Source organism: Gorilla gorilla, chromosome 3, assembly GCF_029281585.2.
Source record: "Gorilla gorilla gorilla isolate KB3781 chromosome 3, NHGRI_mGorGor1-v2.1_pri, whole genome shotgun sequence".
Classification (NCBI taxonomy): Eukaryota; Metazoa; Chordata; class Mammalia; order Primates; family Hominidae; genus Gorilla; species Gorilla gorilla.
Window position 1 is genome coordinate 20,221,433 of NC_073227.2, and position 6,715 is coordinate 20,228,147.

Consider the following 6,715-nt stretch of genomic DNA (forward strand, 5'->3'; position numbering starts at 1 on the left):
AGGGGAGCTGCCAGGCTCCAGTAACAACTCTCTCTTGGAGAAGCTAATGGAGTGAGAGAGAACTCACTCACGCATAGGGAGCACGTTAATCTGTTCATGAGGGACCTGCCCCCACAACCAAAACACCTCCCGTTGGGCCCCACCTCCAACATTGGGGATCAAATTTCAACATGAGATTTGGAGGGGATAAACATCTAAACTACAGCAAAAGTCAATAACAAAAAGACATCCCAATTAGATATGGGGCAAGTGACATAAATAAACATTTCTTAAAAGACAACATCCAAGTGGCCAATAGACATATGAAAAAATTTGTATCATCACCAACCATCAGAGAAACGCAAATTAAAACCACAAAGAGGTATCAACTCACATCTGTTGAAATGGCTATTATTTAGAAAATGAAAGATCATTTGTGACTAGGATGTGAAAACATGAAAAAACTTATGCACCAAGGGTGGGAGTATAAATTAGTAAAAGCTTTATGGAAAACAGTAGGGTGTTTCCTCAGAAAATTAAAAATAGAATTATTACATGATCAAGCAATATCACTTCTGGATTTATATTGAAAACAAAAAAGAAATCAGCATGCATAAGAGATACATGGATTACCATATTCATCGCAGCATTATCTGCAAAGGTAAGATATGGATGAAACCTAGATGTCTATTATTAAGTAAATGGATAAAGAAAATGTGGTATAGATACACCACAGAATACTATACAGCCTTAAAAACGAAAGAAATTCTGTCATTTGTGACAACATGAACATGGAGAACATTATGCTAATTAAATAAACCAGACACAGAAAGATAAATAATACATGATTTAAATTATTTGTGAAGTCTAAAAAGTTGAATATGTAGAAATAGAGAGTAAAGTGGTAGGTACAAGAGGCTGGGGGTGGGGGTGGATGGGGAAAGGGAAGATGTTGATGAAAGGGTACAAAATTTTAATTAGAGAGAAGAAATAAGCTTTAGTGATCTATTGCACAAAATGGTGATTCTAATAATGGTACCTTTCCTGTTGAAAAACTGCTTAAAAAGTTGATTTTAAATGCTTTTACCACAAAAAGATAAGTATGTGAAGTGATGAATTTACTAATTAACTTGATTTAATCATCACACGGTGTGAATATATATCAGAACATTACATTTTATACCATAAATATATTATAACTCTTAATTTATCAATAGAAGATAAAATAAAATTAATAAATATTACAAAAGAAATTAAAGAAGCCACAAAGGGAAAGATATTTCATGTGGACAGACTTAATATTGTTAAGATGTCAATGCTATCTAAAACAATCTGCAGATGTAATGCAATCTCTGCCAAAATCTCAACAGCATTTTTTGCAGAAATAGAAAAATCTATCCTAACATTTATAGGGACTCTCAAAGTACTCCAAATAGCAAACACAATCTTGAAAAAGAACAAGGTCTTATATTCCCTGGTTTCGAAACTTATTAAATAATTGTCGTATACCAAAGAGTGTGTGTTATGGCTAGGATGATTATATCTCCCCAAAAATTCCTGTGTTGAAACCTTACTAATTCGGTGGTTTTAGGAAGCGAAAATATTTGAGAAGTAATTAAGGTTAGGTGAGGTCATGCTGGTGGAGCCCTCATAAATGGGATTTGTGTTCTTGTAGGAATCCCAAGAGAACTTGCTTCCTTTCTCCACCATGGGAGTATATAGTGAGAAAATTGCAGTCTAGGAACTAGGAAACAGGCCCTCACTAGACACTGAAACTATTGTTACTTTGATCTTGAAATTTCCAGACACCAGAACTGTGAGAAAAGAACTTTTGTCATTTAAGCTACCCACTTAATGATATTTTGTTAGAGCATCCCTAGCTGACTAAAATAGTGCAGTAATAGCATAAAGACAGACATGTGAACCAATGGAATAGAGTAAAGAGCCTAGGAGAAAACCCTTGCATATATGGTCAAATGATTTTCAACAAGGGATCCAAGATCATTTAGTGGGGAAAAGAACAATCTTTTCAACTAATGGTGGTGGGAAAATTGTATTTCTACAAGCAAAATAATGAAATTAGAATCTTACCTTACACCATATATAAAAATCAACTCAAAATGAATTAAAGACCTAAATGTAAGATGTATAAAACCCTTAGACAAACACATGAGAAACGCTATATGATATTCGAATTGGCAGAGTTCTTAGATATGACATTAAAAGCATCAGAAAGAAAATTAAAAAATGGGTAAGTCTAATCTGGTCTTAAATTTAAAACTTCTTGCATCAAAGGACATTATTAACAGAATGAAAAACAACTTATAGAATGGCAGGAAATACCTGCAAATCATACATCTGGTAGGAAGTTAATATCCAAAATATATAATAAATGTCTGTAAATTAAGAACAATAAAAGTGAATAACCAAATTTTAAAAAGGGTAAATGACTTAAATGGACATTTCTCCAAAGGAGGTATACAAAAGGTCTACAGACATAATGAAAAGATGCTCAACATCACTATAACCATCAGGGAAATGCAAATAAAAGCCACAGTGATATGTCACCTCACACCCATCAGGATGGCTGCTATCAAAAAAAACAGAAAAGTGTGAAGACGTGAAGAAATTGCAACTCTTATTCATCACTAGTAGATGAAAAATAGTGCAGCTGCTGTGGAAAGCAGTATGGTGATTCCTCAAAAAATTCCAAATAAAATTACCATATGATTCAGCAATATCACTTCTGGGTATATATGCAAAATAAATGAAAGAAGGGTCTTGGCTGGGCACGGTGGCTCACACCTGTAATCCCAGCACTTTGGGAGGCCGAGGTGGTTGGATCATGAGGTCACGAGATCAAGATCGTCCTGGCTAACACGGTGAAACCCCCGTCTCTACTAAAAATACAAAATAGCTGGGCGTGGTGCCAGGTGCCTGTAGTCCCAGCTACTTGGGAGGCTGAGGCGGAGAATGGCGTGAACCCGGGAGGCGGAGCTTGCAGTGAGCTGAGATCACGCCACTGCACTCCAGCCTGGGTGACAGAGTGAGACTCCGTCTCAAAAAAAAAGAAAGAAGGGTCTCAAAAGGATGTTTGTATACCTCTGTTAATAGAAGCACTATTCACAATAGCCAAGAGGTGAAAGCAACCCAACCCAAGTGTCCATTAATGGGTGAGAGGATAAACAAAATGTATATATACACAGATATATACACACACATACATATACACACATGCCTACCTATGTAAAAGTGTACATATATATAATGGAATAGTATTCAGCCATAAAAAAGAAGAAAATTCCGTTGCATGCTACCACATAGATGAACGTTGAGGGCATTATGCAAAATAAAATAAGCCAGCCACAAAATGATAAGTACTGTATGATTTCACTTACATGAGGTATATAGTCAAATTCATAGAAACAGAAAGTAGAATGGCAGTTACCAGTGGCTAGATGCAGTGAGAAATAGAGAATTATTTACCTGGTATATAGTTTCAGATTTGCAAGATAAAAATGTGAAGATTGATTGTGCAACAATGTAAATACATTTAACAATAGTGAACTATACACTTAAAAATGGTTACAATGGGCCGGGGGCGGTAGCTGTCGCCTGTAATCCCAGCACTTTGGGAGGCCAAGGTGGGCGGATCACCTGAGGTCAGGGGTTCAAGACCAGCCTGGCCAACACAATGAATCCCCATCTCTACTAAAAATACAAAAATTAGCTGGGCATGGTGGCAGGTGCCTGTAATCCCAGCTACTAGGGAGGCTGAGGCAGAAGAGTTGCTTGAACCCAGGAGGCAGAGGTTGCAGTGAGCCAAGTTCCTGCCTTTGCACTCCAGCCTGGGCAACAAGAGCAAAACTCTGTCTAAAAAAAAAAGAAAAGGTTACAATGGTAAATTTTATATTCTATGCATTTTACCATAAATTTAAAACAACATAAAGCATAAAAAAAGAAAACCACAGACTGAGAAGATATCAATGGCATAATTCTGAGAAAAAGCTTCTAATAACTTTCATTGGATTATATGGAAAACTGATATAAATAAAAAATGACACAACTCAATAAAAATGGTCACATATTTTCAACATGTACTTCACTAAAAAGGGTATAGGAATGCCCAATAAGCATGTTAAAAGAAAGTGCCTAACACAGTCAACAGAAAAGTGCAAATTTAAGCCAAAACAGTCTACTATTTCACACCTACTAGAATGCTGGCAAGGATGTGGAGCAGATTTTGTTTTACTCATACTGTTTTAAGGCCCACTCAGAGACAGCATGCTGTTCTTTGTTCTAAATTTGGAAGATAAATTTAATCTAATGGAAATCTTTTGTCAGATTAAAGCATCAGCTCACTTCAGTTTTCTACCTTCACCCTGGCAGCAGTTTCAAGGCTTAATTGATCTCATCCTTTCCTCAGTCCCTGCAGCTTTGATAACTAACTGCTCCTGCACAACTGTCTGGTTACCCAGCAGCCTCCCTTTCTGTCAACTTCCATCTGGATGCGTTGCCCTCAGGTGCCCTGAGGATGAATGAGGAGGCCTTATTGGGTCATAGTCCTGGAACAGCCTGTAGTGTGTAAAGGGTGGGAATCAGTCATTTGTTTTCTTACATCTATGGAAAAGTAGACCAGAATTAGGATCAAGACAGGCTCTGTGGATTGGCCATGTTATGGGTTTTTGTGCATTGTACTCAACTCAGCCACAGAGAAAGGTAGAACATGAGAAATATTTATCTGCGCTAGAAACTCTGTAGGGCCTACACACACATTTCATTGAGTTTTAGCACAAGCCTATGAGATTGGTATTTCTACTGAATATCAGAGACCTTCAAATGCTTTTACTAAGCTCACCCAGCTAGCAAAGGTTTGAGCTGAGATTTAAGCATACTTCCTTGTGACTTCCCTACTATTGTGTATTTTTATTTAAGACTCACAAGTGAGTTCAGCAAACTATCATGGTAAATGAATAGAAATAAAATCATCCAGACCCCAGAGGTAGATAGGAGTAAGTCAGGAACACATTAACTCCAGCTAAGGAACTGGAGAGGAAAAGAAGCAAAGGCAAGTAGACAAAGAACCATGCAGGCCTTGGAAATCAAGCAAGGTATTCAATATTTCCCCTGCATCGCTCATCTGATACAATCCACTCATTGTTTTCACTTAACTGTTACTATTAAGATGAAGACTCAGTACTTGTAGTTTAGCAAATCGCCATATACCTAATTCATTGTAGATGACCACAAATATTGAGTTCTGCCATTTATCACAGTCACCATGAAAGGGAGGTTTGAATCAGACTATGATAGCTTATTTAGGGATTTGTGAGAATCTCACCAGGGTTCAAGTAGCTTGTAATTTTTTTTTTAATTATGTCTTTCTGCTTGAAAATATCAGAGCATAGTAATGCAGAGGATTTTGGGGGAGTGAGGGAGACTTAGTTCAGACACCTGATCTTTTTGAGAATTTTTAAAATTCAGATATAATTCACACAGTCCAATATTTATCCTTTGAAAGTAATTCTGTGACTTTAATCACAAAGGTGATTAATCATCACCAGCATCTAATATCAAAATATATCACCTCTCAAAGAAACCCATTAACAGACACTCCCCATAACCCCTCTCCCCAGCCCATGGAAGTCATTAATCTACATTCTGTCACTATTTATTTGCCTAACTGGACATTTCATATAGGTGAAATCAAATAACATATTGCCTTTTGTGTCTGATATCTTTCAATTAACATTTTCAAAGTTCATCCATGGCTAAATGATATTTGTTTGTATAAACACACCACATTTTATTTATTAATAAGCTGATGGACATTTGACTTGCTTCCACTTGTTGGCTACCATGAATAATGCTGCTGTGAACAATTGTGTACAAATTTTTATGTAGACGTGTTTTAATTTCTCTTGGTTACATATTCTAAGTGTATTTGTTGGGTCATGTGGAATCTCTATGTTCATATTTTTGAGAAACTGCCAAACTAGATTTCAAAGAGCCTATACAAGTACCACCTGAGAAGTATGAGGGTGATTTTCTGCATCCTTATCAACACAAACGATTGTCTTTTTATTACAGCCATCCTAGTGAGTATGAAGTGGTGTCTCATTGTGGTTTGATTTGCTTTTCTTTAATACCTAATTATGTTTCATGTGTTTATTCACTATTAGTATATCATCCCTGGAGAAATATCTATTCAAATCATTTGCCAATAAAAAATGGTGAAATTCAAATGCCATAAAATTATCCATTGTAAAGGGAACGATTTATTGGCATTTAGTATATTCAAAATGTTATGCCTCTATCTAGTTCCAAAAAGTTTCAAAACATTTTCATCATCCCGAAAGCATCCTCATTCACATAAGGCAATTACACCCCATGCTCTAGTCCACAGAGCACCATGTAACCATTAACCCATTCTATTTTTATGGACTTACCTATTGTGTATATTTCATATAAATAGAATTATATAATATGTGACCTTTGCTGTCTGGCTCTGGTTTCTTCCACTTAACATGTTTTCTTTGAGGTTCATGCTTGTTGAAGGACCTATTAGTATGGGGTTTCTTTCTATCGCTGAGTAATATTTAGTTGTATGCATATGCCAAATTTTTTTCATCCATTCATCCACTGATGGACATTAGGTTATTTTCATCTTTTGGCAAATATGAATAACACCATTATGAACATGTGCGTACATATATTTGTGTGGGTACCTACTTTG